Source organism: Bidens hawaiensis, unplaced genomic scaffold (genome assembly GCF_021521415.1).
Source record: "Bidens hawaiensis isolate Kalapana, Puna unplaced genomic scaffold, B.hawaiensis_p1.1 tig00029633_1, whole genome shotgun sequence".
Classification (NCBI taxonomy): Eukaryota; Viridiplantae; Streptophyta; class Magnoliopsida; order Asterales; family Asteraceae; genus Bidens; species Bidens hawaiensis.
This window is the reverse complement of record NW_027494913.1, coordinates 152,830-165,610: the sequence shown is the minus strand read 5'-3', so window position 1 is coordinate 165,610 and position 12,781 is coordinate 152,830.

The window sequence follows — 12,781 nt, the reverse complement described above, 5'->3', positions numbered from 1 at the left end:
AGTAAGTAAAACTTAAACTATACCATTCCTGCCTTTCCCACTTCACTTGAGTTATGTTAGTGTGCATTTCTTAATTTCCTTGTTAATCAGCCATTAGTTTAATAAAAATCAAACCATGTATTTTTTTTTATTACAAAACTGAAGTGAGAAAACCTTAATAAAATCAATGGATGAAGTTTAGGTTTTTTAACACATAAGTTGCTTAGAGAATATGATTTTGGTTTTCTAGTGTAAAATGAGATACAACGAACCCTGAAACAACAATAAGGGTGGTGTCATGTGTCCCTTCAGATCACGGATTCAAGCCATGGAAACAACCTTTTGTAGACATGATGCGTTAGGATGAGTGTTATCAGATTCAGGTTAACTTGAAAATCTTGCACATCATTAATGGCTGGGTCTAGAATGTTCATTAAACTGGATTAAATCAGACATCAAACTAGAGGCGTGCAAAACCGGCTTTTTCCCAAACCGAACTAGTTTGGGTTTTGCATGGTCAAAACTGGTTTGACCTTTGCCGGTTTCAGTGTAGAACAAGTCAACTGATAAAACCAATTTGGTTCGGTTTAGAACCGGTTTGATTGTGAAAGGGCGAACCGCTATATGAACTTAGGAACCGGTTTGACTGAAACCGGTTTTAAGTGTGAACCGGTCCGGTTTGATTTCCCGTTAACGGGTTCTGGACCGAGCTTTTTGTACACCTCTACCTCAAACTCAAATATAGCCATGGGTCATGGCATACTTCATCAATGGGCTTGCAAGAATGGAAGTTGTAACCCAACACAAACAAGAATTCTAATACATGGTACCGATGTGGCTTTGGTGTGCCATACCTTTTTCATATATATTTTCTTTGTGAGTTACTGAGTTTTGTTTTTTTAGCAAGTGTTGATACATTGTTTTTATTTTAAACTAATAAATATGAACATATTCGTTTCTGATGCAAAACAAAAATCTTGATAAAACATTAGCATGTGTCTTCCTTTACACTAAAACCTAACTTTATATTTGTGTTGAACTGGATTATTTTATTTATCAAATATAGGAGGAAAGTGAAAATTTAGGTTGGAGACTGCAAAGTTTCAAATTCGAATCTGATTTCAACTGGGTTTTATCACAATGGTATGAATGATTACTTATTCTTCTATTAGGCTAAAAGAACGACTTATATGAACTCAATCCTATTTTTGTGAGATCTTGTTTTAACTTAAATCATAAATATAATTTTTAAAATGACTTGTTTTTCACTAAAAATGTGCATGCTCAGTATCCATTTGGCCCGTTACATGATCAGACCCGACCCATCCAGTTTATCAAACTTAATCAAATCATGTTATTATACTATAATATAAATAAGAACTTTGGTGTCGCAAGTGGCATATTATGCCACTTGGCGGCGTCGTATTAGTGATGAATTTTGTTTTTTTTAAGTTCAGTTACCATAAAAAACGTAATAGAAATTGACCAAACATTAAACTGTTTTTTGTTTTAGTTCTGGTACCATAACAAACCTGAAAGAAACCAACCGAGTTCGTTCATACTCGCGGCCTTGTTTAAAGCCCATGACTGCGCTCGTGTTTTACCAATGCGCAATTTTACCGACCGACCCCCCCCCCCCCAATCTGGTCATTGGTCTACCTCAGGTTTTATATTTTTTCGATTTTTAGTTCCGGTACCGTAACGTACGTAATCAAAACCGACCGAATTCGTGTCAAGTTGCCGCCTCAAAGCTCGGAGACCAAAACGCTTGGGTTTCACCACCGTCCGAGTTTGCCAACTAAATAAACATCGTCTTAAATATTTTATTTTCTTATATGTTAATGTTTTTATTATTATATGTTAATTTGACAAATTAATTTTTTGGGGTTTTACCGCTCAAATTTTACCAATGGTGTCTATCTAATAATAAACGCAGCCGATACTGGCCGAATTCGTGGCGACTCATCGTCCTAACTTTCGGGTTTTACCAACGCCTGTGTTTCAACGTTGAGATTTCGCCAGCTGCCCCGGCGCAATGCGCTGGATTAAAAAACTAATGAATACCTAAATTTATCATGAATTTAACTTTATCTAAACTAAAAGAGGGTCTTACAGCTTACAATTTATCATGGAATTTGATGCTGATTAGAAAAATATAACGTTTATTAAGAGATAATATATAAAATATGTGCGTACATATCCAATATCCGAGAAACGATAAAAATCTATCCTGCTAAGCTTCATTGCATGATTTTCAAACTATTTACACAAAATATACAAAAAAAAAATAATAATAATGGGGCCAATAAGAATAAAAACAAAAAAGTGCTCCTTGGATTCCTCACGTTCTAATACGTTAAAAAAGTCAAATTCTATTAAAATTTATTTGCTTCAAAGTACATCTTTTCTGTCTAAAAGCAAAGAGTTAACTTCAATTTTCGTCCTGTGTTGGGTCAAAACTTGCCTGTTACATATTGTAGTTTCAAAAGGTTACCATTTGTCTCCACCATCTTAACACTGTTACCCTATTCTGTTAAAAAGAGGGTATATTTGTCCTTTCACCTTCCAACCCGGCTACTAGTTAGACAATTCGATCGCCAACGGCACCTTATATCTAGAGTTGCGTACGAACCCCCCCCCCCCCCCGAATTAAAAGCCAACAGTTTGATTTTGCTTTTTTAAAAAAGCCGAAATAATGGTTTTTGTTCGGTTTTGTGAAAGCCGAACTAAAAACACTGAAAAAAAATTGAAAAAATCGTTTTATGGCTTTTTATCTTTAATTTTGAATGTGAAGTATCTTTTCTATGCCAAAACGTGCATTATTATATTAATTAATAATTAATTCTTTAGAAAGTATTAGACCTTAAATCAATATATTCAGTCAAAACCTTTTGTCACACCCCGACCAATGAAATCGGAAACGTCGAGGCGCGACATGATTGCTCATTGCACAATGACACTATAAAGTTACAATATTTAAACAGCTCATTTAAATCCATATCATCATAAATAACACAACAATTGTTCATACAAAATGCCAAATAGATAGATAAACAAATAACTTGTTCTTTTATTTTCTAATATCCTAAAGCCAAGATAATAAGTTTCTTCAAGTAATCCAATCAAGCTAACATTAAACCTGTAACATTGCATAAAATAGAGTTTGTCAACACGAAGGTTGGTAAGCAATTTTCATAGTTTTGGACAATAAGTATATAGTATGAAATCCACAACTAGTATATGAAAACAATAAATAATAGCAACAATTTGGATAATAAAACTGTCAATATAAATACATTGACGAACCGTCAATAAGAATACATTGACGACAATAATGAAATCGTCAATAAGAATACATTGACGACACCTTTCTATATGGGGATACCATATATACTCGGAATTAACGTATGATCATACTTTGATGAGGCTACCCGCCTTAGCATTCAAGAGGCTACCTGCCTTAGCATTCAAGAATTTGCACATAATCATGTAAAGCATATAACACCAAATCGAGCATTTATTTAAGTAAACATATACAATACGTGTTGTGGTTTAAGACTAAAGTATAAATCATTTGAATTTGAATAAGTATGCAATGCCACCCCCAAAACGAAAGATGGAAAACGGGGGATGAAAAAGTACTCACATTAACAAGTAACTTGAAAGATAGTGTCGTGAATAATCGGAGAGATCGGTTTAACGAGCAAGACTTATATTAAACGGGTCTTGTGTTAGTAGGTAGTCTTGGAAGGGTTTAAAATAAAATACATGACAAATAAAGTAAATAAATAAAGTTTAGGATTTAAAATGTAAATATTTGAGAAATTAAAGAAACGAGTTTTGTAAAATAAGTTTACTCGAAACCGGGTCTCGGTATTCTATTCATTAGTTTTTTTCTTTTTTTATTCAACCTATGTTAAGTAATAATGTGAGTTAAAATGCGATATTGCAAAACCCTTGGTTATAAGAATACCAAAACGAGGTTTAAACGAGTGTTCGGGTTTGTCGGTTCGAGACTTGATAATTGACCAAGCTCACAGTTAACTTCCCAAAATAATAAATGTTATGAGATAACTCAATAAAATCAAAATAGACTTAACCAAGTATGTAGTTCTATTGTGAAGAATCTTAACGTTCGTTAAGCGAGTATACAACCTTATCGGTTCGAACTTGTTATAAGATCAAGTTGGTTACTGACATGCCAAGTATGTTTAGAAATTAACTAAAATTGATTTAAAATATAATCTTGAAGAAAAATATGAGTTTTGGTGGCTAAAAACACACTTGTGTGTCTTAAGCGAGTGAACTCGGTTTAGTTCGGTTTTTGGTTCGGTCCTTGACTTGGAATAAGACCGAGGATGGTTACCACATACCCAATTACCATGGAACTTGTAAAATAACTTATAAATAATAATACTCAAGTTTTACATTCAAAAAGTTAACAATAAAGCTTTTAAATAAAAGTTCGGTTTTTGGTTCGGTCCTTGACTCAGAATAAGACGGAGGATGGTTACCACATACCCAATTACCATGGAACGTGTAAAATAACTTATAAATAATAATACTCAAGTTTTACATTCAAAAAGTTAACAATAATGCTTTTAAACAAAAGTTCGGTTTTTGGTTCGGTTCTCAACTCGGGATGAAACCGAGGCTAGTCACCACATACCCAATACCATGGAACTTGACAAATATGAAAAATAAACTAAAATATGTAGAATTTAAGCAAGTATAACAAGTTATATGGTTAGATTTGTTAAATATATAAACAAGGACTACAAAGTCCTCCATGTAACCTTGCCTTACTAGCCCGACATTTCAACCGGCCGAGACCGGAGAAATGAAAGACCGAAGGTAAACAAGGAGTGTATATTATATATATGTTGTAACATCAAGCTTTAAGTATTGAGAAGTTAGTTAAAATGAAATATTAGCTTATGAAGAACAACCTTAGAATTCAAGAATTTGATAGAGAAATGAAGAAATGAGCAAGCACAAATGAAGAAGATGAGTGTGTATATATAGGGTAAGTTGAATGGGTCTTTCATAAAGGGTGTTTCATGAAAATGGGTTGGTTATAGACCCAAGAAAGCACAAACTACAAATGGGTCCTTCAAGTCTCCATTTTGGTAGTTCGTTTTGAGCGTTTTCGGGGAATTTTAAGAACCGAAAAGGGTGTTTTTTTTATCCAACAACTATAAAACAAATATTTAACATACAATTCATCATTTTGATAATATCGAAAGGTTCGGGATACAAAACGGGTTGGGTTTACATTAAGAATACAAGTATAAAATAACCCGAAATTGACAAATGTCACACCTTTTTAGCCCAAATTTTTTAGTCCGACTAACAAAACCAAAAAACAATCACACCCAAAACCGAATTGAATATGAAAACCAAAAATCGGAACCACACAATCACACCCAAAACCGAATTGAACAAGGAAACCGAAACTCAGAACCATGCGGTTTTTGATAAATAAAAAAAAAAAACAAAAATTCAGTTTTCAGTTTGTTGTTAGCCCAAAATCGCACGAACCAGTCGTTAACACTGATATCGCTTCACTAATTTTTACAATGACACATGTGACTTCAAATAAGAATCGCCAACTGAACCATCTGAAAAAATATATCACCATTTATTGAGCGAAAAAGACTTAATTTAACAAACTGAGATATGAATTATCAACCATGTATTAAAATACAACCAAAAAACTAAATAATAGTTTCTTACAAAATTAGAGAGCATTATATCTTTATTTTATACATGCAATATAACATAATAATGTTGCATATATTAGTTTGAAGGAAGATTGTATGCGTCATTGTCACTTTTTGTAGAAGATGGATGAGAGATATGGCTGCCATCTTTTGATTCTAACGTGACTTATAAGTTCCCATACTCAATAGTCTCATACCATGGTACCACACCATCATATATCCTCTTCTTTCACTTTCGTCATCCTTACTCCTTCCACCAATTCTATCTTCAATTTACAATTAACTAACTAGAGTAGTTATATTAATACGTTAATAATATTGGCGTCATATTACTTTACAAATAATGTAACAAAATACGAGAAATTATTTCTCGTTTTGTTTTTTGTTGGTGTATCATAGCAAAGACCTTAATGCACGTAAGGATAGAATTGAGACTACCTAGTCCTACATTTACAATTGTAAAACCGTGTCTCATATCCTTCGAATACCATGTATTTCCATGTTCATTAATTCACATATTGAGACATTTCTAACAATATGCGAGCATAACACGAAGGCATTAAATTCGTTTGAGATCGTAAATATGATAAAAGTAATCATTCTTCTAATTTCTCTAAATTTACACCATCTTTTTAATACCAATAAAATAATACACATATAATACATTCGTTTAATTAAAATAAATATTTAGATATTTAATTATTATTCAAAAACTCAAAATTTAATAATAAGTTCCTAACTAATACAAAGATTGCTTCTAATTGAATGGACCTTAGCAACACAAGAGACAGCTCAGCTCTGCATGACCCTGTTCATCCAAGAAACAAAGAGAATAACTTCATCTTTCCTAAATTAGAACCTTTGCAGGTTTTTCTTGTCCCGTGTACAAACACCAACCCAAAATTATTTATTACTGTTTCTCTCATATTACATGTACCGCCTACTAGTCCTATGATGTCTAATCTATTCTATACACACCAGAGCCTGTCACATCATCACACGTGACATATTAATACACGATGAAACAAAAACGGTCATATAATTTGTAAGTGATCTTTAGATATACAAACTCGTGTGTATTATACAACTTGTATGACACGCCAATGGTGTCTAGATAGTCAGATACAGTGTCGGTAAGACGCGCTACTTTAGACGAACTCTTATTAAATTCATTTTGAATAACAAAATATCTTACAATTACAAATATTAATTCACAAACAGAATTGCAGGTCATACTCATGAAAAACGTCCAAATCTGTTTATGAACGAGACGTGGCCACGAAGAACGAATATTCAAACAATTCTCTATCATAAGAACTCGAGTAAACAATATGACAGTGAATAGCGAAACAAATCGAATTAAATCTGCAATTCAGATCCACAGTTTCCGAATTAGGCTTTCAATTTCGATTTCAAATTCAACATTCAACACGTAAAACCGATGTCAATCGATTCAGCAACAGAAACAACGTGCAAAAAACCTATGAATTCGAAATTGAATCAAATCTCGTCCGTAATATTATTATTATTATTATTATTATTATTATTGACGTAAAGCTTTACAGAAAGCACAATCGTTTTCTCGACGAATTCCGGTTGATTAATTCATAGCTGGACGTGAAGAACGAATCGATCTCATCTCCGTCAACGAACGGAAGCGCGTGTATCTTCCTCTTGCACACGCGCCTCGGTCGTTTAGGCGCCGGAGGACAGGAGAGGATGGCCGGAATCCGGTGCTCCGTGGAGGTCGGCGTTACGCATTCTTCGTCGGATGATTCCTGTTGAAGGTTGAGTTTGAGAGGTGGTAATTTGATAGCCGGAAGGTCTAGCTGCCGGAATTGGTGTTCGGTGGACATGACGTGGCGGTGGTGGTTTGATCGGAGAAGTGGAGGGAGATTATTGTGTGAGGGGTTATTGTGGACAGGTATTTAAGGGGGGAGATAAAAAGAGGTGGGGGTAATTTAGTCATTTTGTAATTTCTTGTTTTCGAATAATACTAGATGAGTGGTTAAATATATCACTTTTAATGTTAACGAGCTGGTAGGGGAGTGATAAGGATGAAACTTGGTGTTTTATGTGATTCAAGTTCAATTCTTGTTCCGATCATTTGGTTTCGGCGGCACCAGGTGATGATGAGAAACTGGGCGAGTAGGTGACGTTTACTTGTTGGATCCTTGAGCTGTACGGGTTTTATCTCACCGAACGGTCGTGCCTTCGACAAGTGTTCACACCGGTTTCTTAACCAGGTTAAAACCGGTTCGGTTTGGTCAGCAAAAGTTTTGTTACTTTATAATCGGTTTTGGTTCGGGTTCAAACCGGTTTCTTGGCCAGGTTACAATCGGGTTCGGTTCGGTTTTAATCTGTTCGGGTTTTGATAGGTTTTTATCCGTTTTGGCCGGTTTCGGTTTGGTTGACCGGTTTCGGTGAAGAGAATTACAAACCAGTTCTGAACCTAGGGCTTCAATCGGTTCTAAACCGGTTTCTACATAATCGGTTTCAGTTTGATTTTCGAATAGGTTGAATTAACCGTTTTATTTGTCCACCTCTAGTCCTAAGGAATTTAAGACTATTGTTGTCATGAGACATTCTCTTAAGCGTCTATATTAGTTTCTGTCCAAATCTAGATGCAATATTAGCTACTTTGTTTCAAGTGAATCTCCTCAATTTATGGCATTTAGGGATAAAAAAACCCAACGGAAATCATTAATCATAATTGTTGTTTTTAGGATATAAGCTTCCTTTTTAGTGTAAGAAAATAAATATCCAATTAAGATCTCATTAAATTATACTTATTTATATTCCAGTTTAGAATGCATGTAATAACTAAGACAAACATCCATATTATACAAGAATTACAAGCCATTTTTGGGTAGATTTAAAAAAAAATGTTTTTTAAGCTTCACAGCATAAGTGCATATTTTCTATTGACTTGTTCGTTTTTATAAAAGAAGAAATTTATGAGTGCCCATATGAATAAAATATAAGAAAAAGGGCTCCAAGATTCCCCATGTTCCACTATGTCCAGAAGTCAAATTTTATTGCAATTTACTTGCTTCAGTGCATTTCTATTGGTCTGGACTATCTTAAAATTTACAAACTTGAACCAATTATTACTTCTTTGAAGAACATATCATGAAAGAAAAATTGATCTCCTATGGAAAACTTTTGCATTTTATTTTACTTGAAAACTTAGTCTATAATATATACCGGGTTATAGTATCCTGGTAATCAAGTTTTTAAGTAATTTTTCTTGGAGTAAAATGTTATTTTCGTCCTTATGGTTTGGCAAATAATGCGAATTTAGTTCAAAAAGTTTATTTTTTGCATATGGACCCTCCACGTTTCTCAATTCTTGCCAATTACATCCAAATCACTAACCTCGTTAAATTTAATCGTTAAATCAGGGGTAGACATGTCTTTTCACTATTTCTTTATTATATGAGTAAAGTGTCAAAATCGTCTGGAGGTTTGGTCATATTGCGAATTTCGTTCAAAAATATTTTTTTCGCAAGTAGACCCTCGATTTTCCCCAACCGGTGCCAATTTCGTCCAAATTGTTAACTCGGTCTAAATTCAACGTTAACTTATTGGTGTTACTGTCCTTTTACATGTTTGTTTACATTACTGTTATTATGTGTTTGTTTGATGACATATATTAGGGATGAGCTCGGTACCCGCTAGGGGTGTTATTCGGGTTCGTTTTTCGGGTTTCGGGTTTTTCGGGTCGGGTTCTTCGGGTTTCAAAGTTTTAAATATTGACCCGAAACCCAACCCAAATCTCTTATGGGTTTTTCGTGTTCTGGTAATTCGGGTTCGGGTTTTTTTGGGTTGGGTTAATCGGGTTTCGAGTATCCTAGAAAACAAACAAACAAAAGAAAAAAAAACACAAAAACAAAAAAAAAATTAAGAACGACAATGCTAAAATTAAAATAACATATTCTTCTTTGCTTATAACAAAATAATCAAATAACAAACCAACATAGCTTGATAAAACAATTCATAAGAAGAGTAAAACTAACTCGAGCCTTAATCATATACAATCGGGCGTGATTTGATTGTTCGATTTCGGTTGCTATTAGTAATAAACGGAAAACATAAATTAATAATAAACAATCGATCCATAATAGTTAGAATGACAACAGTCAATTAGAGCTAGATTATGATAACTTTAGTGGCTAAGACTTAGTTTATTATACATAAAAATACATTTAATTTTAAAACTAGAAGTTTATTCGGGTTTTTTCGGGTTGACCCAAAACTTATAAATCAAACCCGAGAACCAACCCAAATTACTTCGGTTCGGGTTCGGGTTAGTCTTTTCTCGGGTTCGGTGTCTTCGGGTCGGGTTAGTCCAGGTTCGGGTGCGGGTTTCGGGTAAAAGTGACAGCCCTAGGTACCGTAGAGGTACCAATACCGAAAATCCGATCCCAAAAATCGCAAATGTTTGGTATCGATACCGGTGCCGAAATGTTCGGTTCGGTACCGGTACGGTATTTGAGGTAAAATTCGGAAAATACCAGTACCGTACCGATCCCGAAATCTCAAAACCTTGGAACCAAATCGGTACCGATTTTGCTCATCTCTAACATTTCACGATTCCTATGTTTGGATCCAATATATTATCCGTTTGTTTATTCTTATTTATTTTTAGTCATATAAGGAGTTTAGCTCAGCCTAATAATAATAACAATGTAAACAAATATGTAAAAGGACAGTAACACCCTTGAGTTAACGTTAAATTTAGACCGAGTTAATAAACTGGACGAAATTGGCAACAGTTGGGAAACATCGAGGGTCTAATTGCGAAAAAAAATATTTTTGGATGAAATTAGCAAATGTGACCAAACTTCAAGGACGATTTTGGCACCGTACTCATGTAATAAAGAAAGAGTGAAAAGACATGTCTACCCTAGTTAACGATTCAATTTAACGGAGTTAGTGATTTGGATGTAATTGGCAAAAATTAGGAAACATGGAGGGTCCATATGCAAAAAATAAACTTTTTGGACTAAATTCGTATTATTTACCAAACCACAAGGACGAAAATGACACTTTACTCTTTTTTCTTGGTTATAGTAAAAATTCGGAAGTTACTAGAGCTAATTTGAGAACACTCGAAATCAATTCTACTGCCCCAAGATTATTGACTAGAAGATTGATAATGATTACTTATTTAGTGCTTCTACATGTCTCGTTTACCCTGTTTTGGTTTGAGGCTGAAGACGCATGAAAATTTATGATGGAACGCATCGCAGGAGATCTTGCCAAATATTTTCTAGAATCAAGCATTTACAAGAAGGAACCACATTGGTGACATGACGGGACGCAAAAGGAATGTTGGGAAATCCTAAGTAGAGTAGGAGGTGCCAACATCAATTCGCTACGAAGAAGTCCCCGCAAATATTCCTATGTGTGTTGTAAATACTCTGAATCCCATTAGAATTGGGGCAAACAATAGGGAGTGAGAACTTTATACTTAACAGGTGTGAGATTATAATATAATTTGCATACTCTTAGTACATTAACGATCATCTGTTAGTTATACCAACTCTTCATAGGCGACCTAACTTTCACCCCACTATAATAAAATTTCTAGGTCTCACTAAAAAATACTACAAAATTCTTTATGTATATAATGTTTGATTTGTCATGGATATTAATAGATAAATATATTTCAAAAATCGACATTTTAATGGTTATGTTTAACATTTTTCTTTGACATAGACGCTCTATAAACATGATGCAGCAGGGAATATAGACATCGGTAATCACATAAAATGTTGTATTTTTTAAATTAAAAAACGTATAGTAATACCATACTTAAAATAAAGAAAATAAAATACTCGTTATTTTTTGTATGCTTTATTAAAAGACATATTAATGTATACAAAAGTTATGTAGTTAAAAAGTTACAAAAGTAATATATTCAAAAGAACTGTACCATTTGTTTTAGAGGCTATAGTTACTTAACTTTTAAATTAAAAATCATGTAATATTTTTTTTATTTTTTATATTTCTTATATATAATATAATAGGGTCTTACTAGAGACATCCTTTATAGACTTTGTATAGGACTAAACGAGACATATAAAGTCCCTACAAACCCTGTATAGGACCCCCTCGTATAGGCTTATACGAAGGTACAGAGGGTGTGGTAGAAAGTCCCATATAATATTGGGTGCAACAAAATTAGAAGTTTCCAAAAGAAGAAATGTAGGTGCCCTTGCACTTTTTATAGAATGATGGATGAGATATGGCTGCCCCTTATTGGGATTAACGTGATTTCTAAGTTCCCATACTGCCCCCCACCTTCACCTTCACCTTCACCTTCACCTTCACCTTCACCTTCACCTTCACCTTCACCTTCACCTTCACCTTCACCTTCACTCCTTCCGCACATTCCTTATGTTTTTTTCATCTCAAAATAACAAATATAATATTTTTTAAATACATGTTTACACGTCAAATACTAATCTAATACGAAAACCACTCCATGTGATACTTTACATTTATGTGTGTATTATAAAAAAAATGTATTATATACATATACATATAAGTTATAACCCACTTTTCACCTTTTCCTTTTTATACGCATAAATTTTGGTGAGTACATACATTTCCACACACATATGTATCTACTTTATTATTATTTTCTTTATTTATTTTATTTTTAATTATACGAGATAGATGATTAAATTTAATGAGTTATTTTCAGCGGCAACCGTACAAATGAAAATGAAATTAACGTATGAGCAATACAAATGAAAAAAAGGACGTCATGGCAATTTTGTAATTACGCTATATAACAAAAACCAATCAGAGTAAATATTCTACATAATTTATAAAGACGCAATTTTATTACGCTATAATCTTTTTATAGGGAGACTGGATTTATTACGCTACCTGTAAAATTATAGCGTAATTTTATTCCTCTAGTTACATTTGTGATATCGTGCAATTACGCTATTCAACATAATTACCAAAACTCCACCGTGTTTTTCCTTCCTTCTCTTCGCAAAGTTCGCATAGGAAATCTCCTTTGTATTACAAATCCAACTCCCTCATTAAATCACTAATTA